The sequence below is a fragment of the Amblyomma mixtum genome, chromosome 2 (assembly GCF_055824585.1).
Source record: "Amblyomma mixtum isolate Tamu chromosome 2, ASM5582458v1, whole genome shotgun sequence".
Lineage (NCBI taxonomy): Eukaryota > Metazoa > Arthropoda > Arachnida > Ixodida > Ixodidae > Amblyomma > Amblyomma mixtum.
Window position 1 is genome coordinate 267,494,851 of NC_143013.1, and position 25,799 is coordinate 267,520,649.

At 49.5% G+C, this 25,799-nt stretch overlaps 1 protein-coding gene and 2 non-coding genes across 4 annotated transcripts in view; all 3 read right to left on the bottom strand.

Moving 5' to 3' along the window:
• The window catches only part of LOC149363899 (uncharacterized), a 135,178-nt gene that overhangs the window by 95,997 nt on the left and 13,382 nt on the right, over window positions 1-25,799 (bottom strand). The gene's annotated exons all lie outside the window — the stretch shown is intronic.
• LOC149363900 (U5 spliceosomal RNA) lies at window positions 21,348-21,468 on the bottom strand. Its single transcript, XR_016289293.1, has one exon. It is a non-coding gene; the product is annotated as a U5 spliceosomal RNA (small nuclear RNA).
• Window positions 24,230-24,301, bottom strand: TRNAA-UGC (transfer RNA alanine (anticodon UGC)). The gene has a single exon. It is a non-coding gene; the product is annotated as a tRNA-Ala (tRNA).

Genomic DNA, 25,799 nt, shown 5'->3' on the forward strand with positions numbered 1-25,799 from the left:
ATATAAGCAACCCAACCGCTAACATGAAAGATGCCACGGGACGTTTTAAGGGTGATCAGAGTGGCCGCAACACCTTTTCGTCGGCACGCACCGGCATTCCCCGCACAACTTCAAAGCTGCGAGGAGTACAGTTAACACCCCCTAAGCGGAGTAAAGCGAGTACCGGCAGCGCCGTAGCACCTCCGCGGCGGGGACCAGCGGCAACTCCCGCATAGCATGGTTGCGCGTATACATTGAGCAGACTGGGAATTCAGTGTCAACGTACGTATCACCTAACTTCATACACGCATAGTATATCCGTCAAGGCCGTACCACGGGCTGCTTCACGTCGCGGGTCAGTGTATCACCGTAGCCGGGAACGCTAACTTCGCACCTCCAACATCGGTAATCCTCTTATAGCGCTTAGATAAGCCCCTCTGGCCCAGCGAATGCTGAACCCGAATGGTTTTCGCGCACGACACGCAGCCAAAATCCGCACACCCAGCCGCGCCAAATAGACACATCACAGGAGGGTACAAGGACAAGTCCTATAGCTGCTGAATCACTGCGTGTCTGCGATCTCCCTGAACTAACTCAGGCGAACCCGGCTTTGCAGATATATACGCACAAAGCTGTCACGTGAAGGCCGAAAGCCGTGCGTCGACATGGTGGCGTGGAATGAGCTTATCTTCCGCACGTGCCGACGGCGCCGCCTAGCGGGGCTTATGGGCGTCTCCCAGCGTCTCATCAAGACGGATTGGAGACAGCGCGCTGCCGCCAGAGGGTGTGCTCACGTTAACACGCCCCGGCTTCAAAGCGTACACCCTCCACATCAATCCATCCATTCGTCCAGGTTCGTCGCTCGACGCTGGAGTGCACATGGGCGTAGTACACACGCCGACGTGTGGACACGAGTCGACACGTCTCGGATCAGGGTTTAGACAGCTTGCGCTGGCAACCCGCAGAGCTGGTGTATATGAAATGTACACAAACAGAAATCCTGGGACAGCGTACCATAATGCAATATGCCTCCAAAAATAAGCAACGTCTCTGAACGATCTACGCTACCTCCAACGGTCTAAACGGAGTCTGATGGCGTTGCAGTACTCCCACATAAACCGAGACGTTAACGATTCGAGCAAATGGAAGGATGCAACGATTAAGTAAGGAGAGCGTAAACACAGTTCACTGTTCGTCCCTTCTGGCCCGAGAAGGGATCTGTGCATAAACACGTCTTGCTTGAATGTCGAACTGCGATTTTAAAAGCGTTAAAGCTGTAAACTTCACAGCGGTCTCCCCTCGAAGCCAGCTCCTTCTCCGTGCTGTTCAGGATCTCCATTTCTTTGTTGTCCACCAGACCATACACGCTCACAGTATGCGGGCCTTTTCATCTTTTTCTTCAGCCGCTTTCAGACCAGCCTTACGTCAAATGAGGAGAGCATCCGTGTGAAGAGTACACAGAGATGGCGAGAGAGCGCGCTAATGGAAGAAATACGCGCCATGCTCGCACCCGGTAAGTCGCCTTCCGTAGCACGGAAAACGTTCCGCATGCCGGTGCAGCACATACGTGCCGGCCGAGAAGGTATATGAAGTGCACAGGCGTCGTAAAGCAGGGTTAAATGTCCGCACTTAATCACTCCGGCGCGGCCAGGGAAAGATAAGCTCGAAAATGGTGGAGACGACACAGGCCATACACAGGCACCGGCGGCTATGTATTTAAGTGGCGCCACGCTGCGAGCAGCAGCAGCCAAGCGGTGGCGAGGAAAACAACGACCCTCAGCGCAGAAGCTATTCGCGCACATTTGGGCAGTACTTTATAACAGAGAGCGCCTCGAACCCCCCGGACGTGGGAAATAGACTGTGAGTAAAAAATAACGAAGCAAGGAAAGAACTGCTAAAGCGTTCTTCTCGTAATATAGTTGCGCCACAGCCATTAGAGAAAAATAATTATAAAAGAAGAAGGAAAGGAAGTGGCCGTTGGGAGGAGGGTATAAAAAGTTGCCGCTTCGCAGCCTGTAAAAACAGCGCTTCACGGCAGTTTTCTACAGCACCTGCTTAATGTAGGTAGAAAGCAGGATGGCTCTCGGCCATTGGACGTCACCGTCGCTGCCAGCTTATGCCTGAGCGCGAAGCGCCCCCTGCACGCGCACTTGCCTGTGGTGTTGATGTTGATGACGTATATGTGGTGGTGCTCGCACGAAGCCGCCATTATGTGTCGCCGTGCGAACAGAAATTATATAAGGAGGTACCCGGCCGGCCTATATGAAAACGCAGTGCTAGACTCTGCCTGTGCTGAAGAAGAGGAGGGAGAAGGGAGAGGAGCGCGTCACTGGCGGCGCGTCGTCGCAGCAGTCACCGTCTGTACGCGGACTGTTTACTCTTTTTACTCTCTTACTCCTCTTTTACTCCTTTTCTTTTTACACCTCTCATACTCTTTTTCACTTTATTCCTCTTTGTACTCTTTTTGTTTGACTCTTCTTTTACACTTTGCTTTGCTCTTCGTTTACTCGCTTCACAGTTGGAGATCTCGTTGCGCTCTTCCTTTCTTTTTATTCTTTTTTTCGCGGCGTATTCTCAACGCCCGGTGGTCACGAGGACTGCCTCCGAGGGCTTCGTTGCGACGAGAGAGGCACGTACTGCATCTGATGGCAGAAAGGGGCGGCGCAAGCTGCCGCGACGCCACCGGTGCGAGGCGAGCAACCGTGACGCGCCGGCCGGCGCCGCGAAAAATATACTGCTTTTTCTTACGCGCTCGTCGCGCCGATTCGTAATGGCCGTGCATGCAGGGACTGCGAATAACTGCGTTCATATATTACGTATACGCGCGTTCGTTAGCAGATAAGGGGTTGTTTCCATGAATGGCACCTTCGGCGGCGTTTCTACTGAATAAGTGTTGTTCTTCCTTACTGTGTCCTTTTTTTGTTAATTACCTCTTGCGAGAAAAGCGCTAAAGAACACGTAATGTATGCAAGGGGGACGATGTATAGCGCCCACGATGAGGTATTCATTACCATCTTCTTTGTTTTCGAGTTTTCGCAATACCGTTTTTTTTTATTTGCCTGGAATCCGAAAGTCATGCAGACCGCCGTTGAAACTGCCTATGGCCCATACGATGAGATCCGACAAAAGGAAATTAAAACGCCCGGCAATGCCATATAGAACGCCCTCCTATACGACACCATCGCGCTTACCGCATTAGTGGTTGCACATAGCTACGAATCTACGCTGTGTGTTAAATGGGCAATTTATTTTGTCACACGACCGTCGTGTGGTGCTTTCCCTAACAAAATTTACTTTAGATGGCCTATAGACTGTCCATAGCCTTTTGTCTATAAAGTCTACAGACTATAGAAAATCTTATAGACTAGTCAATATGCAATACAACATCTATAGACAGTCTATAGGCAATCTATAGATTGACGACCATACACTTTTAGCAGACTTTCGTCTATATACAATGTTTTGACTATGAATATACAAAAGGAAATATCTATAGGAAGGCAATAGAGTCTGTAAGAAGTCTACAGACAGCCTATAGACCATTTTTATAAAGGAATTGACTACTTGGCATAATAGACGATGGATAGGTGATGGATAGGCGATGAACAAAAATGTATTTGCATAAGAGAAACGTCGAGACGCTGTAGATGTCTAAAATCCCCTCTCTGCAATGTCTAATTAGTGTGTCCCAACACAGGACAAAAAATGTCTGCCCCATCGACTAAGAAACAGCCTTTTCTGTAGTATTACCCAGTCTCTTGTCGTCGCGACAGAGCCGGCACGCTCAGGAGTCACGACAAGGCAGGTTATGTCGGCACGAAAAAGCCAGCTCTGTTGGAAAGACAAGAGACCGACAAGTACAACAGCATACACTGCACTTACGGTAGAACTGTTCCAAAATACTTACATCCAAGAACTTCTTTTGCAAGAACAAATCAATTTATTGACTGATTTTAGGGGGCGCATTTATGGGGTCACTGTCGGAGGAACAGGTTGGAGGGTGAGGTCCGATTTGAATCCTATACGTCTTGGACTTTTTTAGTCGAAACAGTAGGGTTGAACATGGTTTTCCGATGTAAACTTTTTTGCCATCACTAAAAATTCGCCCTTGACTGACTGTTAACAAAAACCTTGAGTGTTCTCTGATATCGAACATGGCACTCTTGCAGCTTTAGTACAAAACAAAGTTATTAAAGTAAAATCCGCGTCATCTTTTTACTACTGGAAAGGAATCTGGCGAGCTAGTTAGAGTCCTTACAAATTGACCCTAACGACGCATAGATAGGACATCGTTTACTCATTGCATATACTATGCCTACATATCGCATTAATAACGGATGCGCGCTGTACGGCTTTATACTATATATGCACGCAGTGTGGAAAACTGACTCTTCATCCCGAGGAGCCTCGTGACTGCTCCTAAGCAGCTCCATTGGCCTTAAACCGGCCATGCATGTAGCGAGCATCAACAATGTATACACATGCACAAAAAGCTCCAGTACGCGATGCGAAACTGGAGCGATATAATAATCCCCAACATCGTGAGGAGATACGCGGTGTTCTTTTTTTTTATATCCATGACATGGCGGGCGAGAGAACGTGCACCCTCACCCGTGAGCATTGGAAGATGAGCAGTAGCTCGGAAAGCGAAGAATCCGCAAAAACCATGCTTGCCACTCCTCTTCTTCGAAGTGGGCCCAATCATATCATCCCGGAGCTCGAGAGAACAATCATGCGCGCGTAATAATCGTTCCCCACCCCCTCCGCCCCTCTCTCTTAAAGTAAACGCTTTGTCCCGTCGATAGACGCGCGTACTGCTAACGTCTTAATAAACCCGTAGACGAGCCATTGAAATATTGGGCGTTGTGTATAGGTTTAGCAAGAGGCCCCACAGCTGTGCGCGTAGCTACTTAAATGCTGCAAATGGGAGCTGTCAAGCAGAATTTATGGCTCGATTGCATCATACACAGAGAGGATTGAGGCGGGAGGGGGGGGGGGGGGGGGAGAGGAGTGTTTAGTGGTATACCTTGCTTTGATTTTCGTTCTTTCCCTCCTTCCGACCACCTCGACAAGCGCATGTGCCTGCGTAGCCGCTGAAACCCTTCGTTTCTCGGCTGTATAACCACGCCCTATCAACCAACGCGTTTTTTGTATTCAGCCAGCACGCTTGGCCCTCTCTCGACGATTGTTGGTGGTGCTACTAAAGTGCTACAGAGACGCGGTATGGAAGCACGTATGCTTGCGGATTACGAAATTGCCAGTCTTCTGGCGTAACCCACCGTTAATTTCCTCTTCCTTTTGGCTTTTTTTTTCTTTCTGAGCCATTCACTGACGGATAGTCGACGTCGTCCACTAATAGTTTCACGTGCAGCTTACTTGGTTGCTTCTGTACGCACACCAAGTGAGCAGCTTTGGACGCCACCGCAGTGGTTGACAGCCCGGTATACGAGAAATGACGGCTAAGCGACTTTTAAAAGGATGCATGCTAAAACAATGCGCACATGGGTCCGTTCTTTGTGTTGCTCTTTGATAGAGGAGACGCGATAAGCGTTATACTGCACCGTTTTAACATATACGGGGTGGGCCAAGTCTTTTTCTTCCCTGTTTCCAGGTAAGAAGCGGTAATTGCGGGCCAATTTGAGAGGCCCCATCCCAAATGCACTGTATTTCTGCACATGTAATGCTGCACAGATGCAGATATAACCAGCACCGATTACAGCATGTACTTGGCGTAGCCCGATTGAAGGCCTTTTTTTTTTCTTTTTCGCGAACTCGTATACCATTCCAACCACTCTTGATGGCATCTCGCTGAAGCATCTCGATCAGCGGATAACAATGCAAGCTTCGTGTACGTACAGGAAGGAAAGAACTGGAGCACGTGTTCATCTTGCTGTTTTTGCATATACGCAGTGCTTGATGTAGTCTAAGGCTCGTAGGAGTTGTTCGATACGAAAAAGTGACTCCACACATGGCTACAGAGCTACTTTGTACGGCAAATTAAGGTTCTTGATGCCTAGCACCACCTCCTCCACTTGAGGCACCTTAAGCTTATGTCCACACCCTCACCAGAGTGAATATTTCTAAATAAAAGGTATGTGTGCACACCCGCGGTGCACACACAAACCTTCCAACATTACTCTAATCATCCATTGGCTTATTATTCCCAAGCTCCGTGCCTTCCTGGCTTCTGCCACGTCATGGGCTCGCAAGTTATCGCTCTTCTACCATCGCGTACTCGCAGAGCGCAGTAATGAATTCTTCGCGCCCATACGACCCCGTGAATACGTCGCCATAGAACAACGAGTGCGCGCCCGAAACACTCGTACGTAGTACATACGCAGCGCTGACTAGAAATGGGCGCGAAAAGTCAACACTCGTTGAGATACAGCCTCCGCGCTCACAATCGTCAAGTACACACACATACACTAGTATATAAACAAAGATACGCGTATAGTATACAGTGCAAACAAGCCACCGGAACAGGCGGAGTGCGAGGAGCTACATGTATACCATGCCAGGTCTTCCCCTCCTCCCGCCCAGCCTTCTCCCAGGCTGCGTGTATAGAGACGTGTACACTTCCCGCGGCCAAAGCTCACGTTCTCGCGCGCGCGCCAGCAGCTACACAGCCTCTCGCGCCACAGAGCCAGCCTGACGGACCACCCAGCGGGCGCCTGATCGCGTTTTGCCACAGCGATTGATTAAGCGTTCGCCAGCCAGCCAGGCCAGAACGGCCATCGGGGAAGCTTATCGCCGTGAGTTATAGCTTGGTCCCCTCCTCGACGCCCGCCGTAAGAATCGCGCGGCCCGCAACCATCAGTTCCTTCGCCGAACGCGCCACGATCTACGCGCATGCACGCACTCACGCACACACAGGCGCGCATTCAACAACATGTAGTAGCAGTACAGACGCACGCACAAGAACACACACCGCTCCGGAGAAGGTCAACATCGCAGGCAAGCTGGCAGGTAGGCTAGCTCGGGCTTCGTACCAGCAGCAAGCCCGAAGCATGCCGTAGAGCAGCGATCGGCGCAGCCACGGAGCGCGCGTTCTCGCAGCCGCGCCAGCTGTAATTACCGGTCCGCATATACGGCGTAATTTACAGCCGCCCCCTTCTCTCCCCACTTTGGGTTATTCTTTTACCACCCCTTCTTTCTTTATTATTTTTTTCTTTTCTGGAAGGCTCGTTTCTATTACACGCGCTTCGCGAGTGCGCGGCACGAAGCCCATTGAGCTGGACGAGCTCCGACGGAGAGGCGCGCCTCCGCGCGTCCGCGAGATGCAGCGGTGAAGCCGGTGGCCGAGAGTATGCGGCTGTGGGAGAGAGCGCGTGTGTGGTGTTCGATGTCATTAAGTTCGGTGCAGCTTTTTTGTTGTTGTTTTCCCTGGATGCGGCACAGACATACGGCCTGTCCGTTTATGTATAGTCGAACCTCGTTATAACGAAACGGTTTGTAAGGAAATAACGAATATAACGAAGGAATGACAATTCCCTAGCTTGGTCTCTCGGCCAATTCACGGGCTATAACGAAGCTACGGCTGTAACGAAGTGATCGCCGGGCCCCTTCAACTTCGTTATAGCGAGGTTCAACTAAGCTGTACATTCCGCGGGCTCAGAAAAACACGCTCCAGTCCACAGTCTTTATGTGTCGTTTCTTCGCGACATCCTCCGAGACCCTTACCTGAGCGCAGCCGTTATAGGTGGCGCAGTCTAGCACCCAAAATCACGAGTAGTGGCATCCCCAGCTTACTCCCTCTACACGAAGCATAACCTTTAGACAAGTTTCAAGAAGGAAAAAAGTGGGACCTCACTGACTGTAACTCGCTTAATGCGAAGTTTCGGTTTACTCGAATTCACTTTCGCTTTGGTCCCGTCACTACAAGCCCACCCCTTAATTCTAGCTCCTTATAATTCGAGTCGATGCGAATTATGGAGGGTCGAGAGCCAGCAGTCACCGCCAGTGTAGGTAACAACATGCATTATACATGAACATGCCGCGTAGTTTTAAGTTCCCTACATTGTGTCGCAACTCACACGACCTCGTTTTTGTCTTGGTCTTCGCTGCACGCAACTCTATGTGAGGTAGACGAGACAGAACAGTTAGAGAGGGGGGGGGGGGGGAGGAAGGGGGGGGGGGGGCGTTGCGGCCGTAGCCAAGCGGCGGCCCGCTCGATAACATCCACCGCCGCGTAGACAGACGCGGGCGCGCGGGGCGGTTGATTCGGCTGACTGATGTGTGGTCCGCGCGCTTTAGCGCGTGAGCACAGCGGTGTTACGTGTGTGTGTTTGTGTGTGTGTGTGTGTGCGTGAGCTTCGCGCTACACTCGTTTACGCCGCCGTCGGCCGCGTTTCCGTCGTCGATCGGTAGGAGTGCTGACGGGAGCTGACGCCGCCTAATCGCCGATCATTCGCCGCTCTAGACTACGAAGCGCAAGCGGAAAGGCTGCCGGCGACGGTTGAGTTTCGCGCCTTCTCGCGTTTTCCCGAAGCGGTGTACATAATTTCTGCTGCGCGGGTTGTATATACGTACATATTGTATCTATTTATGTATATATGTTGTACGTATACACCCTCGGCAGAGCGCAGATTCCGCCACGCCCTTTTGCGGCGGCCTTGCGGCGACTGACACCGCGCTTTTGCTGGATACTTGACACCGCGGTAGGGGGTGAGCTGCTAATTGCCAATGCGTGCCTTTGCGCCTACTGACCTATTCCCTCGGAGAAAATGAGAGGTCTCGCTGACACAGGCGAGCAGGGTTCGAGATGTATCGAAGCAGTCAGCTGCTAACGAACTCAGGCAGGTTCTCGGAAGCATGTCTCTCTCGAGCTTTGTGCCTCCTCAATCACAGCGCACTTTCGCCAATTCTTGTATGCGAGATGCCCCGACCGGCCAGCCTTCGATGGCTGATCTTTGTGTGAGGGAAGAAAAGAGGCTGCGCTGCAGAGTTTCTCAAAGTTACCGAAAGAAGGCGAGCGCTGTGTTCGTTCGTCCACTATGAGTACGAACAGAAATACCGGGAAGTGCGCACTTTATGTCTGACTTGGCTATATAGAGTTCGGCACAAAATGTGGATTCACTTGTAACAGCGACTTTCCTCGACGTGTACTTTCAAGATGTGCTTTGATGGTCTCCATATATGAGCCTAACACGAAGCAATGAATCGCGTTAAATTTACTGAAGAAGTAAACACGCCCTAAGAACATGATATGCGCAGATAGAATCGCGGCGCAGCTATGAATCCGCGCAACACAACCGATGACTTCGGCTTGACACGACCCAAGTAAAATACGAAGAGAGCACTGCCCGACATTTCCGTGGTGGATGAGGTGGAGCCAGTTTTCCCTGCGAGTTATTATGACGAGCTCTTTGGCACAATAGAAGCCGTGGTCCTAGGCGACGGGAAGAGAGCAAGGCTCGAAAAAACGCGCACAAACGTGGATGCTCAATAATAATAAGGCTTAATAATGCATGCGCGGCAGCTAAAGTGAAATCACCGATACTAAAGGGCAACCTGAAAAACTGGAGGGGATACTCGACGCAATAGTGTTAATGAGTCCATGCACATATATGCAGACTTGATCATTCTCTACTTAACATTCGAAGATTCCTGGGAGTACTCACACCACTCTTGGCGCAATAGTGCAGCGGTTAAGGGGGGCGCCACTGTCCTGAGATGGAAGGTGCTGCCACAGGCGGGGCTTGGGCGACCCAAGCTGTTCTTCAGAGCAACCTCTCGTGATCAGTTACCTTCCACGGTGGACGGGTTATGATGACGTCACAATTTCACATCACCTAGGTGGTACACCTGAGTTGTTTCTCCAGGAGGTGGCCACCTGGACCACCCTATACGCCATCCTGTTCTTCGTTCACAACCCCGACGACGCTGACGATGACGTCGACGACGCCGGATTTTCTGAACAACGGGGGCCTTGTTTCTAAGTGTTGCCCCACAAGAAACTAAACTGGTAACATACAAAGCTTTAATTCGTCCACTTTTGGAGTATGGGTCAATAATCTGGAATCCTCATAAACAGTGCGATATCAGTAAGCTGGAATCCGTCCAAAGGAAAGCAGTACGGTTTATTTGCCGACGGTATGACAGACATTTTTCACCTTCATCCACTCTTCCTGCCATAGGCCTTTCCCTCCTTTGTACCCGCCGCGACAATGAGTGTTTAAAATATTTTCATGGTATTGTTAATTCATCCCGCTTTGCTTCACTGTCTGAGTATTTGCATTTTTCAGCATCTTCATCTGCAAGGAGCTACCACCCTTTGAATGTAACACCCATTCACGCGCGCACTGATATGTACAAATTTAGTTTTTTTCCTCGTGTTATCGAACGATGGAATTCTTTACCCGGTGATATACGCTCCCTGGAACCAAACCTATTTTTCAATGTTGTTGCAAATCTGTGATTAGTCTGTTCCATTTCTGTTCTGTATTTTAATGGTGTTCACTTCTGAATATGTTGTCCCTCTCTGCCTTTTTTTTTTCTTCCCCCCACTCCTGCAATAGACCGTTTACAGCGCGCAATTCTTCCGTTTGAGACCAGATGGCGCCACAGGTGCGCTCGGAACACGGCGCCATTACTTTCCTCGTAAGTCGCCGGCGTGTGTGCCTCGACGCAGCAGTGGAAATGTGGAAAAAGAAAATACATGCTCTGTTGTGGATTGCAAGAATTGCAACAAACAGTTAAAGGGGCGGGACGCGATCGTTTGCGAGCTTCACGGAACCGAACTGCACAAGGACGTACTGCCCCTGTTCGCGCCCGTTGGACATCCACCCTTTCCGAAGGGGCGAACGCAACACACATGTTCGCCAGCGCTAGACAGCGAATATAGAAGGAAATGTCTCGATCTTGGAAAATCTGCGGGGGTAAGTGCGCAACATAGCCGCATGAACAAGCTGTCCCGCCACCGAAACGTCACAAAAAAAAACGACTTACGCTCCTATACCGCTACTGCATATTGTGCAGTGTATAGCCGTGCGAGCGGACAACGCTTACCGTCAGTTCGTGTATTACACACCGTCTTGGTGCTACTGTTGAACTTCGCTCCAAGTAGCGCGGTTTTCGTGGACCACAATCGGAATAAAGCATTTGCGTTACGGCTGCTGTGCTCTGCGGTTGTCACTTCCTCGCGATCCATGCGAGAGAGTCACTAGAACCGGCTGATTACTTATAACCAACGAGACCTCGAGCATCATCATGTCCGCATATCGAGCATGGAGCGTACCACAATTTTATACTATGTGAGGCTGACATAATTGTGAACTTCTTGTTGTGAACGCTCTGCCATGCGCGCGTTATAACAATTATATCGCGGAATCCTTGTAAACGATTGCATGCAAGCTTGTGAAGGCTGCTTGATGCATGGTACTGCTTACATGATTGGGTAACATTTGTTTTATTTATTTTTGTCGCCTTCCTTTGTTTAGCAAACCAACAGAAAATATTTTAGGCTTCCTATTCACCTTTAACAGGTTTGCAAACAAATGAGTACGATGTGCATGTGAGCGTTTTAGAGCAGTCTCCGCATGCATGTACACAATACGACAACGACCTGCGCAGCCGCAGGGTCATTAAACATTGCTGTTTTAGATAATATCAATAAAAAATATTAAGCAAAGCCTTCAGCGGCATTCAGGCTATCCACCCGTTGCCTCGAAGAGGCGGAGAGCTCAGCGGCTCTTCGCGACATGAAGCCCGATAACGTTTTCACGCCTAAATTGATCTAATTGGGGTTTTCGCATGTCTTTCGAAGCTTCGGACCAACCACAGTGTCGTCTTCCCGCTCCTTTACAACCGTATCAGCCGAAACACTGCCTGCGGAACCGAAACATCTGGCGCAGCAGCCGTCGCGACGAGGCGCGCGCCGAGCGCGGTCAGGAGGCGAGTAATGGCGGCGTGATCACGTGATCAAAGATGGCAGCCCCCATGATACGCCGCTGTAAAGCGTCTATAGCCCCATCGGGGCTGCAGTATATGTAAATAAATAAAATAAATAAATAACGTAACTGCGTTAAAACCTGTCACGTGACTGCACGAACTACTGCCACTGCTGGACACTAAAATAATGTTTTAGAACGGGGACACCTTTGGCTTGCACACATAAATAAACGATCGGATGCCAGCGCACGCGCGCAAAAACCGAAGCGCGCGTTTCGGCTTGTGGGTCTGCATTAAGACGCAAGTGCCCAGTTGGACAAATAGCGGGCGTATACCTCAAGCCGACCGACAGTGGGGATCGCAAAGGAGTCAGAGAAAGCCCACTATTCGCTTCACCACCGTTTAGTAGTCGCTGCACAGGACATTTTTTAATAAAGCTTTAGCCGCAGATGAATGCAATACGAAGCCTCAACTTGTCTACCGGGGCCCTATATGGCTGAAAGGCTTAGCGGATTTCGGGATTGGTTGATTTTCGGCAGTTGTTCAGCTCTATACAATAGCAATGATAAACATAAAGCTCGATTTAACTGGTCTTTCATCCAGTGAAATCGAACAGCGCTTTTGATGAATGCTGAGGATATAACGCCATTCCAAGTTGTGGATTTAGTAAAATTCAAATCGCTCTTTATGGATTTACGTGCATAGTCATTCTATACGAAAACACGCGTCTTTTTTTTTTTTTTTTTGCTGTGGAAATTGGATTTAAAACTGGAATGTTTGTTTTGTTCCCCTCAGCTCGATATAAATACGTGACGTCAAGACCGAAACGGACTCCGTGATCACCGTTTGGAAATGAACGGCACTGTAGCCTAACCTCAGAGATCCGCACGACAAAATGGTCTCGATAACACCTGAGTTTGCTTGCGAAAGTGACCGGTGTTGAAGGTACCTGTATTTCATTGTTGTTGTTTTTATTTTCCAGATTACAAAAGTTCCGTTTTAAGTGAAGACTGCCTCTTTCAAGTTCAATTTGTCCTGAGCGCCCCTTTAAGGTGTCTCGAAACTTAATGTTGAGACAACGTATAACCCGCAGCTTTAAACATTCGAGTTCATCAGTATGTAAGGATTCGCATCGACTGCCGCAAGACACAGCGTGGGACGACAGGAGTTAGGAGAGGAGAGGAGGACTGGAATGATTGGAGGCCGGAGGTTTCAAAGGAGGAAGGCGACCGGTTCAGGATAGGAAAAACGAGGCAATAAAGGGGCACAGGTTGTCGTGCTCGAGAGGAATTGTCACAATTGCACAGTGGAAAGCAGCTGCCTCGGGAGCAGCTGTTTCCCGTCGTCGACGTAACAGGCCGCGTTCACATCGGAAGACCGATCTTTTTAAAGAGATCGGTGTTCCGATCGAAACGTCGAGCCAAACAAATGTTTCCTTTAACGAAGCGTACTTCGCTATATATATATAGAATTTCCAGAAGTTTGGTTCCTTTGTGTATGAAATACTGCATCAAACGCCATAATAAGACAGAGCAGGCAGCCGCACAAGCGCAGTGCTATGAAAGTAATATAGCTCTGACATACGTCGCCGCTGATATAAGTACGTCACGTGATTTTTTGTACACGAAGGAGGCCAAGATAGGACAAGTCTTTTTTCAAGTAAATATGCTCAAAACTACTCTAATTTGCCTGGCAAAACAATACTGCGCTTTGAAAGTTTGAGCCATATAGCATCGATTAACAAAGAACCAAACCAAAGCATACCAGTGAACATATGGCAAGGGTTCGTGATTTCGAAGAAGCGTAAAAATTTGGGAAATTGCTCTGACGTGCTTATGGTCTAAGGAAGGAGCAGGCTAAAACGACACGACAAACACATACGGCCCTTATGCATGTGCCCTGCATTCTTCTTCTCTCGTTTTTTTTATTCGCACTCCTTTCTTAAAAATAAAAGAGGAATCAATTTTATTCCCAGTGTTATGAAAAACAGACGGAGGGTGGCAGTAAAGGATAAAGCTGAAGCATAGTTTCAACGCTATTGTGTCGTTGGCTATGCCTGTCGTGGCAAAACAATACTGCGCTAAAAGCTTTGAAAGCTAGGTGCATTAGGCAGGGCACCTGATCGGCTTATGCTGCTGCTATAACGTTGCAATATAGAGTGGCGCCAGCCTGCACACGACAGGTCTAATTAGAATTGAACGGCGGAAGCCTTTCCCTCAAAGTGGACGTAACTGGGGCTACAATGATAATATTTTCATTGTATCAGTGAAATACCGCACATACATCGGACAATTTGCTACTCAACATTTGGGCCATTTCAGTGCTGTGGCCAGCACAGCATACGAACCGTATTTACCGAAAGTAACCAGGGTTAGTTTCTTAGCCGTGTACAGTGGGACACTTACGACACCCCTGATGCATCACTCCAAACAGGACGGAGTAAAATGGGAGCAAACTGTACTTTAGCGAAAGTCCCTTTTATAAATGGGAGTGTGCTAGAGGACAGTTTACTCTCTTTTTACACCCATACATAGGCGTATTCCTGTTTGGAGTGTGCACTAAATCTGCACAAGGTGAAGAGCACCCGTGTACTCATCTTTCACGCCTTTTGGTTTGCAACTCCTCTTCTAAGATCGCGCGAAAATTCCACCGATTCTATATGCGGTGCCCAGCCCTTCGTCTGCAGCCTACTCCGGGAGATCTAGTGGCCCTACCAGTGCATGCCTTGTTCGCAGAACCTACACTGGCAACAATGTGAGCAGTGACCAGGGCAAGTCTGAGAAAAAGCCCGGAGGACGAGCACAAGTTTAAAAAAAATTAAAAAAGGCTCACTAAATATGTTATGGTAAGGAGGGTTTAATGGGACACTGCGTACAAATTAAAGTTGGCCTGCATCGATAATCACCGCGTTATATAATGACGAAGAAATTACTCACACTGAAAATGCGGCTTTTATAATAAGCTATAAAAACAAAAAAAATGGAATACAGGTGCCATCGCCATCGGCTAATTTCGCAATAAATTAAACGGTGCGTCGACATATTTTTCTCTGTGTGACCCCGGAGGCCGGGTACGGAGTTCTTCTTGATGTAGGCGTAGAGTTCTCAGCAATAAATGCGTCTTTCGCTGTCGGGCAGATATTAATGCATACCCGAAAAGAGCGCTCCAGAACCGATTTTTGCTGAGAACGAAAACTGTACGAAGTTGTTTGCAGTCGCGCACAGAAAACACACGGGCGAGTGAAGACGATCGACGGACAAGCGATCGTCTGCCGCATTCACTGGTCCGTGTGTTTTCAGCGCGCGTTTGTCAGTATGGTGTGCCAATCAACTCGCCCAGAGCTACGCCTTACTAGTACTCTCCTTTCAACATTACTGGAGTCAAACGTTTACGGGACGCGAGTCTGGGGGAAAAAAAAAATCATTTCGGCGCTGTGACGTAATCCAGTCACCGTGCGCTGACCAGTCGCTGTGGACGCTGACGGGAGAGCGGATCTTCCTCTTTGGATTTCTATTGGCTAGAAGCACTGACGACGTCATTTATTTTTCCGCCGGCAGAAATCTGTCTCGTGCCGAACGCGCTTGACGAGGTCAATGTGAGTGTGAGTGAGTGTGCGAGTGTATGAGTGCGTATGCGTGTGTGAGTGAGTGAGAAAGAGAGAGAGTGTGCGTGTACGTGTGTGAGCGAGTGAGAGCGAGAGTGAGTGAGTGTGAGACAGAGTTTGAGAGAGAGAGAGTGTGTGTGTGTGTGAGTGAGTGTGTGTGTGTGTGTGTGTGCGTGTGTGTGTGTGTGTGTGTGTGTGTGTGTGTGTGTGTGTGTGTGTGTGTGTGTGTGTGTGTGTGAGTGAGTGAGTGAGTGAGTGAGTGAGTGAGTGAGTGAGTGAGAGAGAGCATTTTGCACCGTGTGATCCAGCAGCATCGGCTTGAAACAATGTCCTTTTTACACGTCAAGAATTCATACCCAACTCCGACTACACACAGTTCACAGCCGTCGAACAAAATGGAGCAGCGCCTACCCCCTATGCGTCTCTTCTCCCACGCGTCTTTTGGAGAATAAGCGCGGCGACTCGGGGCGCGCGGGGCCGCTCGCTCGTTCCCACCGCGCTAACGACTCCACAATAACCAGACACGACCGCACAATCAATGACGAGAAGCCAAGAGCAGCGGCCACGCGATTTCGTGAACGACCCTTATCCGCCAGTATAGAAAACGAAAAACAAACAAAGAATGTAAAGAATTCGACAGCCAGAGCCCAAAAGCGAAGCGATGATCGCGGAGCTGAGGGAAGGAAAGGGACGTGAACGCAGCCCCAGAGAGAGAGAGAGAGAAGAGCGGAGCGAAGGGGAAAACAAGAGGGATCGGTACGTTGAAAGGAAAGCATCAAGTACAAAGGGCGCAATGATGCTGGCCGTGCTGGTGGCTTCTTCTTCTTCCTTTACTCAGCCAGCAGAGAGTCTAACCTGCCCCCCCCCCCCCCCGCCCCCCTCTTTCCTGGCTTCTTTATTCGGAGCCTTTTCTACAGCCTGCCTGCACCCCCCCCCCCCCCTTCCCTCCTTCTGCTTCTCTCTCTCTCTCCCAAATTACGGGACCATAAATAACGCCGAGGCCGGGGCGGCGGCGTAATGACAAAATCGATTCGGATGGGGACCACTGCGGTGACGCATTGGCCCGAGCGTTTCGGAGCGGGGGGCAGAGGGCGAGGGGGAGGGTGGAGAGAAGGAGGGCGGTTGCGGGACGCACTACGACCACGACGACGACATCGCTTGCTGCCGAAAACCGCGCCGGGACCCTCCGCCGCGTAAGCGGATCGCCAACTACCCCGGCGGCGCTGCAATATAGATCGCTTATTACGGCACATACGACTTGTATTACTTGTACCACCGTGAGAGCGGGCTACGGGAGGTCAAAGATTTTTTATCGGTTGCGTCTCTCAGTTTTTTTTTTTTCCTTGTACTGTCCAAGAAGCGGCTTCCAAAACTTAAGAATGCTCCCAACGGTTAATGTTCGAGCAGTGTTGGCAACACTGTCTAACGCCTTGCGTTTGGGATGGGGGCTAGGCTAAATACTACTGGCGATTGATGTTTTCAGCGAGGTCAATGTACAGATTACAAGATGTACACCGCTACGCCGCGGATGTGTCTCGTTGGATCGTTATCATTGCTGTAACTTCGCAGTACACCTTTTACGACGCTGAAAGTTTAAAAACAAAATGGACTCAAAGGCAGGGAGCATCCAAAACGGTGTATATCTTTGTATGTACCTAAAAGCATGGCTCTGCTGACATCTCAACAAGCACTGATAACACGTCAGTGCTGCAGACATATGTCTATTCCTTGCGAGTGAAACAATGACGCATAGTGTTCCTATATATAGTTTCGCATGGCTGCTTTATGAAGCCTCTCAGAAAGCGCGCTGCAACCAGACATAACTCTCTTGTGATTGAAAAAGGCTCTCTTGGCTATGAAAAATGAGAAAAAAAAAATCAGTATCAGGAACGAAAGCCGCAGTGCGCAACCGTGGTTGCTTCGTGCGACTTTAAGTAGAGAAGTATGCTATACAGGCACGACTTTGAGTACGACATTTTCCTTCCTCCCTTTTCTTTCTTTCTTTCTTTCTTTCTTTCTTTCTTTCTTCCTTTCTTTCTTTCTTTCTTTCTTTCTTTCTTTCTTTCTTTCTTTCTTTCTTTCTTTCTTTCTTTCTTTCTTCCTTTCTTTCTTTCTTTCTTTCTTTCGTTCTTTCTTTCTTCCTTTCTTTCTTTCTTTCTTTCTTTCTTTCTTTCTTTCTTTCTTTCTTTCTTCCTTTCTCTCTTTCTTTCTTCCTTTCTTTCTTCCTTTCCTTCTTTCTCTCTTTCTTTCTTCCTTCCTTTCTTTCTTTCTTTCTTTCTTTCTTTCTTTAGGCTCTTACATCACTGCATGAGACCATGTTCAGCTCTCTTCGTTAAGGTATCGATGCGGTATGCACTGTTTCGAATTGACCACACGAATATATCGGTTTTGTGCGTGATATGACATTGAGGTGCTCGTAGGCTTTCAGCGTTAAAATCGTCAATGCGAAGTCTCTGTGCAAGCTCTCTGTCAAAGCGACCCGTACATTTCGGACATGATGCGTGCGAACTTGTTTCTTTTCAGCCCTCGGCGATGTTTATGCGTACTGTCCTGATAGCAAACATATCGCACACGCTGAGCTTCAGGACGCCTAAATTGAGTCACTGCGCGCTTCAGAACATAGACGATGGCTGCATGACAGACTGCGCTTAAAACGATGATAAGCCTCTTCGCCTCCGGAGGCGTCCGGAGCGCCATAAAAAGCCTGCGATACCATGTGATGTTAGGCCCGTTTCTTCCCGTCGTTGTTGACTCTTCTTATCATTCTCCCTACAGAACAGACCGTATATATTTTAAAGAAAGCAGAAACCATACAGCCTGCAAAGCTGATAATCCGTTCCTTTCATGATTCGATCAGGGAGCCCCTCTATGCAGGTCAGTATGAATTCCAGGATAAAGACACCAGTAAGCGTACTTTGCCACGACCACTCTGATGCTGTACAGAAACGGCGCACTATACGAAAAGCGGGAAAAGAGTTCAAGGTAGGTGCAAATGAAAAAGCATGCTCGGACATACTTAAATCATCTCCGCAGGAGGTCGCGATTGACTCAGTGTACCGTGGAAGGGTATACAATACGCACGCACACAGCGTGATACGCGACATCTATCGTTGCGTGACAGCAACGGGCGTATATGCGGTGTATCTTTTTCCATCTCCCAGTTTTGACAGTTCAACCCGTTGCGCTGCAGAGACATTCCTGGCAATACGAGTCCGGGACCATATATATGCGAGCGTCTTTTACTGTTTTGTAAAACCAATCCTATAATTTATCGGCACTTATCTAAGATTATACCCAGGCGATTAAGGAGTAGAAAGAGGCATCATCTCGCATCGTCGGTGTTGGTTTCCCGCAACGCACTCGGCAAGCGGAGAGGCTTTGTGGAATAAATTAAGAAGTGAATCGAACCAAACCTGAACACCTCAAGTTTTTCTATTGCGCCACATACGCATATACGCACCCGCAGGCAACTTGAACTAACTTATCAAGACGCGCGTACTCCGAATTCATCCTCTCCACCTTCTCCTATCTGTGTTTTCTCATTCCTCAACGAATAGAAAGAGAACAGGGGGGGGATAAAAAAGAAGTATCTCTACAAGTCCGTGGCAATGAACAGCAAAGATAGGGCGTCTGTATATAGGAGGGTCACACGCATGGTCAGCAGCTATAAACGGGCACAATGCACCATCTCTCTGCAACGCATATGCACGCAAACACGCGAGCCACATCGTGAAGCGCGCAGACTGGGTTTAATAACCCCGGCCAACTGAGAGGAACGTGTCACGCATACCGCGACTGCACAGACAGCGCGCGGTATGCCGCGGCCCCTATTTAGAGCGCCACCAGTGTGTACGTTTATACGCATGAATGCGCGCTATACCATTCGCACTCGTAATCCACATAACTAATCGCCGCCGCGGCGGCCGTCTAGACGCGCGAGCAGCGTGAACGAGGAGGCTTTGAGAGACGCGCGCCTTGTGGCACAGACAGCCACCATAAGAGGCGCTTGATTTCGCGGTGTTCTCGGAACCCATTAGAGCGTGCGTCGCTCGCTTCCTCGTGTCTCTCAATGTCTGTGTGTGCACATGCAGGCGTGAGTGCGTGGCCGCGGTCTGAAGATACACCCTTCCGCCCAGATTTCTTCCTATATATGCCGCCATCTTCTCTTTGCGGTCTACATACGGCCGCGTGCGTTCTTGGTATTATATAACAATGCAGTCATTTCCATAAACGAACCTTACATGATTTGGCTTCCATTTTATCGAAACATAGATTGTGCAGAGATCAGTGGACAGAAAACAGATTGCCAACGCTTCACCCGTTGCCAGTTCGATACGATGAATGGATGGAGGATACCACCCCAAGGATTACGCGGGAGGACGCAGTGCGCGTTCGGAAAATGCAACCCGCCGCGGTGGGTCAGTGGTAAGGCGCTCGTCTACCGAGCCGGAGTACCCGGGTTCGAACCAGACCGCGGCGGCCGCGTTTCGATGGAGGCGAAACGCAAGAGGCACCCGTGTGCTGTGCGATGTCAGTGCACGTTAAAGATATCCAGGTGGTCGAAATTATTCCAGAGACCTCCACTACGGCACCTCTTTCTCTCTCCCTTCTTTCACTCCCACCTTCCTCCCTTCCCTTACGCCGCGGTTCAGGTGTCCGCCGAGATATGTGAGACCATTAACCTCCACTCCCGTGAGACCGATACTGCGTCATTTCCTTTCCTCAACAACCAGTTCACCAATTTTAGCGAGCGCAGCTCACATGCCATAATATTTTCATGGCAGAGAGATATATGTTGTATATATAGCATCTTTTATATGTAGCCGCCACGGTGGCTCAGTGGTTATTGTGCTCGGCTGCTGACCCGAAAGACGCGGGTTCGATCCCGGCCGCGGAGCTCGAATTTTGATGGGGGGCGAAATTCTAGAGGCCCATGTACTGTGCGATGTCAGTGCACGTTAAAAAAACCCCAGGTGGTCGAAATTTCCGGAGCCTTTCAGTACGGCGCTTCTCATAGCCTGAGTAGCTTGGGGACGTTAAGCCCCATAAATCAAACATCATTTATGAGAATGAAAAAATGAAAATTGTTTTTTTTTTGAGCAAAGGAACTGGGCAGTAACTGTGTCACATATCTCAGCGGACACCCGAACCGCGCCATAAGGAAAGGGATAAAGGAGGGAGTGAAGGAAGAAAGAGGTGCCGTATAGCGGAGAGAGAGAGAGAGAAAAAAACTTCATTTACACAGGAATTCGGGGCACGCCCCAGGATCCCCGCACGACCCCACTGCACTCAAGTGTTTATGTTCTTGAGGTCCATAACACTGGCAGCACGGCCGGTGGCGATGGTCTGCACGGCCGGGTCCTCCGAGCGCAGCAGGGTCTATATAGCGGAGGTCTCCGCAAAAATTGGCAGTGCCTTAGCTCGGCTATTCCACCATATACGTAGCGAAAGCAGGCATGCGACACACCTGGCGAAGCGAGCGGAGGCGAGCGCAACGACGTCATACGAAACGGCAGCTTCACGGCGAGCGCGCGGCGTCCGCCAGCTGCGGCGGTTGCTAGGCTACAGCTGAAGGTTGGTCTCTGTGCCTCCTCAGAGCACCGCTACAACGAAATCCCATGATCGTGGCCAATGTAGCTTTCGCTACAATAATTTCGGCCACCTGGGGTTTTTAGCGTGTACTGGAATTGCACAAATACAGGGCGCCTTTTGCGTTTCGCCCGAAACACGGCCGTGTGAGTTGTTTTTCAGAAAAGAATGGCACATAACTCACTGACACCTCAATTGTGCTAACGAAAGGTCAGTGCACACCTCAACCAAGCTTAGGTGAAAAAGAAAAGCGCTTAGATCTTTCTTTGGATTTGGAAATTAGGCCTCGCCCAAACGGGCAAGGCCTTTCAAAAATTCGCCTATAAGCGCATTGGAATGCCCCTCCCCACGGTAATCTTTAGTAAAAGGCGAAAGATTAGTACGGATATGAGGTGAGGCCTGAGCGTTGGAAGCAAAGGGGTGCCTGGCAGACCCCATGATCGGCGAGGTGCCAACGTGCGCCGGTAACCTCATCGAATCGAACAAAGACTTCGGAGGAATTTTGTGCAACTCGGTTGACTTCTTGCAGGAGCAGATTCTGTGGCTAACGTAGAACAGAAGTGCTATTGAATATCTACTACATCACACAGTACAGAGGCGCCTTTTGCGTTTTACCTCCATCGAAACGTGGCCGGCGCGGTCGGGCTCAGATCCGGGCACCCCGAAACAGTATACGAGCACCTTAACCACTGAGCTACCGCGGCGGGTTCAAAACATCCTTTGGCGTTAATGAGTGCGTGTGCGTGCGTGTGTGTGTGTGTGTGTGTGTGTGTGTGTGTGTGTGTGTGCGTGCGTGCGTCCGTTTCACCGTGCGTTGCACCAGCAGCATCAGGCTCACGCGGCGCCGAAGGCGTTGGCCGTGAGCGAAAAGTCCCGGAAGGATTAATAAAGAACAAAGAGTAACAAGTTGGTCTACGTAGGAAAACGAAACAGGGCCTCCATTACGCTATCGCGTCGTACCCTCAAGGCGGGGCTTGAGTGTCCCCTCCAATTTTTTGCATATCACTTCGCAGACAAGGACGCTGTCGGGCAAGACACTCACGGCCTCCTTTCACCAAGTCGAACGAAGGTGCAGCGTTGGCCTAGAGCAGTCGCATGTTTGACTCGGGATCCAAGTGGCATAAGTTCGGTTCTCATCGTACCCCAATTTTCTTTTCTGTACGCTTAATTTGTTCAATTAATAACGTGCAGTTTAATAATGTGGAATTAATAACGTTTGATTCATGCTACGACCTTATATTCACACTTCATGTGATGTTTTAATCTCTCTTCAAATCCGCCGCTCCACATGTGACGTCACTACCTTTTCGGCCAATCCGCATTCTCTCCAACTTATGGGAGCCGACGCGAGTTCTCCTCTGAGCGGTGGCCTTAACACTCTCGCGTTAAGACGTACGACTGCTTCGCGAAAACAATAACAGGCAACGGCTCTTCTAGACTGCACGTAATCCCACCAAACAACCTTCATGCTGGAAGGATTGCTCCTTTGTACACACATTTCCTGCCGTTTTATTTTTGCTGCGGCTTCCGCTGTCTTCCTTCCTGAACACGCTGGAAATCTTAGGGGCACACGCACAGACATGAAAGTGTGTACGCGAACCTTCACATGCTGTTTCCTGTTTACACACACTACAATACCATCCACTGACACGAAAATTGACCCCTGTCGCGTACAATGTACCAAGGGTGAAGCACAAGAAGGGCTTCTCTTCGGACGAGTGCGCAACGTTCCCTAAAAACACAATGGCCCGTGAGAGCCGCACCGAGATCTCTGCGTCTTGCGCAAAGCTGGGAGAAGGAGAGAACCCCCCACGCTTTGCGCCGTTCACATTCTCTTCCATCAACGAGGTCGCGCTTGCGCCGCAGTATGCGCAGTGCACGCCGCCGCGGTCCGCTCGCCTTCGGTCGAATTGAGACGAAACCCGACGCGACGCTTCCGCGTGAAGCGCGCGACCCCGGCCGCCCCGACGATTCCTCGAACTCGCTGCGGATGAGGCGCGCTAATTACTGCATCTCACGCGGCACCCCGACAAGAGCGGTGACACTGTTCTCTAATGCGAGGCGTACAGTGTGATTTATTCCAAACGGAACGTTCTGCAGGCCACATGGATTATATTTGAAGCGCGAACCGGCGCCCCACTAGTGAGGTGTATACGTACATACACTCTTGGTCAAAAGTCTTAAAACACTGAAGAGGAATCTGGTGGATGAACCTTTTAACCAGTCCCGTATACGGCCGCTTGCCGCTCTGCCATCGGTGGAGTGATACGTAGTGATCGGTGAAAGCGAAGAGTCCACGCGTATTTTTATTTCCGCGGGCCTAATTTGCAACTATGTAGTCTGCGGCTGCCTGAAAGGCCCTCCATGCGTTGGTCGACTCCTCCAACCATCTGCGGGGAATTAAAAAAATAAAGGCGGGAGCCGGACGCTAATCCGATTTAAATTAGGGAAATCGGCCGCACAGGGCAATGATTGGAAGTTTTTAAGAATGCTCGGAACGCGTAGATCGAGTTACCGCGGCAAAAAGACGAGTTCAGTTTCCTCTTCAGTAGCGGCGTTTACATGAACCCGACAGCGGCGGGTCGAGTCAGGAGATCGAGTCGAGCAAGGTCAGCCCAACTCGTTCGACTACGTGTTTACGTGAACTCAATTTTAGCGAGTCGAAACCGCGTCAACTCCACCGACACCAAGCGTCAAACAGTGCAAACGGGAGAGGGCAGTGGCAGCCTCCAAGATGGCGGCACGGTACCGCTGTCTCGGAGGCGCAGGCGAAAAACAGGTTCGCATTTATCCTCACCCTTCCCGCTAACCCGACTCTTCGACTGGATGCTTTTAGAAAGGCAGGTCAAGCGAGTTAACCTGCCCCCTGCAGGCGAGTTAACTCGACTCGCTCTGCCGCTTATTTTACTCGATCCAACAGCGTTTACATGAACCCGACACAAGCAAACTCGACTCGACTCTATCGGAGTTCATGTAAACAGGCCTAGTGCACCTTGAAGGCGTCGCGCCAAACGAGCGATGGCGTTCCGTAGACTCCCTGGCAGCGCTGCAAGACGCTGTCGCTTCCACACTTAAGAAGCTTAAGCGTTTACATTTTTTTAAGTTCAATGTACGAGTAACAAAAAGAATAACACCGCAAGAGGCAGAAAAAAAAGCGGCAAAAGCCACTGGAGGTACCGGGGTTTGAACCCGGGACTTCTCACATGCAAAGCGAGCGCTCTACCTCTGAGCTACACCCCCGATTCCACTCTGTCGTGCTGTCAGCTGAAATTCCTCTTGTGGTCGCTCAACCACAGATCTACAGCCTTGGCCAAAAGTGTTGAAGCCAAAGGCTGATCGCCTTCAGCCGCATAACAGATCCATTGCGGCACTATTAAAGACCGAAGAATCTTGAAATGCTAGCAGAAGGTTTCTACTGGATGTAGAGAAGCTTCCTGCTCTACTTGTGTTTTGAATGATCCGCTACACGGAACATTCTAGGAACATTCATTTCGGTGCAGGTGAACGCTGTGGCCTTAGGACTTTTGACCAAAACTGTACATTTTGAAATTGCGTTATAATTTGCTGCACTCTACACAGAAAGGAGCAAAATGGCAGTAAGCTATCCTCTAGTGCACTCCCTTAGTTTACTAGCTTTTTATTCCTATGCATACAGGTCTATGCGTTTAGAGCGTAGGTCTAAACTTAGCACGAAATGGGCGTTGAAGCAAGGGTGAACGTAAGCTGGCCGCCTGCTTCAATCTGCTGGGAGAGAAATATTTTCGTTCGGGAATAATCCACCGGTTTTCATTTTTGAAGCGAGTGAGTGAGTGAGTAGAAACTTTATTGATTTCTAAGATTTAGCCTGCGGTGGAGGTCGTCTTCAAGTCTTCTCTTCAAGTCTTGAGGTTGCCTCCTTAGCCTTGGGTAGTCCCCTAGTCCAGGGCTCCACTGAGTCTGGCCACCTCGCTTGCGTGTGCTATGAGTGCCCTTTGGGCCTCTAGCTCGCAGCTGGTGAGCCGGCTCTCCCATTGCTCCGCACTTGGTGTGTCGTGTTTGTGGAACGACATGTTTCTATCGCATTCCCATGTTATGTGGTATAGCGTTGGCCTCGCTTCGCACCAAGGGCATGTGGCGCGGTATTGTGTCGGGAACATCTTGCTTAGTATATATAAGTTGGGGAAGGAGCCTGTCTGTAGCTTCCGCCATTTTGCAGCGAATAAATTTATTGCATGTTCCTACGAACCCTTCGGAGAGCATTAAGTTGGGCATTAAGTTGTCAATGCCCGCTGACAACACTGATCTAATACAGAGGTGATCCGCCTTTCCACATATTTGGAAATGTGACCGTTTTGAAATGAAAGACGGGGCACCTTAGCCTCTGAGATCCACACAAAAAGCTGTGTCGACACAACTAAGTTTACTTACGAAATCAGCCGGTGATATATCACTCGAAATTTTTTTTACACCCTTGGGGGTGTAAAAAAAGGTTGTTTGGGGGTGTAAAAAAGGTTGCCAGAGTGTTCTTTATGGTTTTCATAAACACGCTTATAGTGTCCATGAACGCTCTTATGACGTTAATGAACACCTTAACGTCATAAGGGTGTTCGAATACCCTTGTGGTGTTAGCGAACACTCCCAAAGTGTGTTATAACGCTATAGGACAAAAGTGTTACAGCTTTAGGGTGTAAAAAAAAGTGTATAGGCATCTGTATTTCACTTTCTTGCCCTCATCTAGCTTGTAAAAGCTTTCGATACA